Genomic DNA, 246 nt, shown 5'->3' with positions numbered 1-246 from the left:
AAACTTAAACTGTGTGTTTTCTTGAATCGTTTAAGGGGGTTTATATAGGTGGAAGAAGGCGGTGGAATGGGGCCAGCAAAAGCGCGGGCACGTGGAGCGAGTCCAAATAAGAAATTGGTTTTCTACGACCGGGTAAATTTAATCTGCGGTCCCTAAACTTTTAGCATAATTTCGACTGGGTTATTGAGTTTTAATTTAGTTCAAATTTAACAATTCTGTCCAATTCCGATCTATAGCTTACTGATA

The sequence above is a fragment of the Olea europaea genome, chromosome 3 (genome assembly GCF_002742605.1).
Source record: "Olea europaea var. sylvestris chromosome 3, O_europaea_v1, whole genome shotgun sequence".
NCBI classification, from domain to species: domain Eukaryota; kingdom Viridiplantae; phylum Streptophyta; class Magnoliopsida; order Lamiales; family Oleaceae; genus Olea; species Olea europaea.
The sequence above is the reverse complement of the archived record's forward strand: the minus strand, read 5'-3'. Positions refer to the sequence as shown.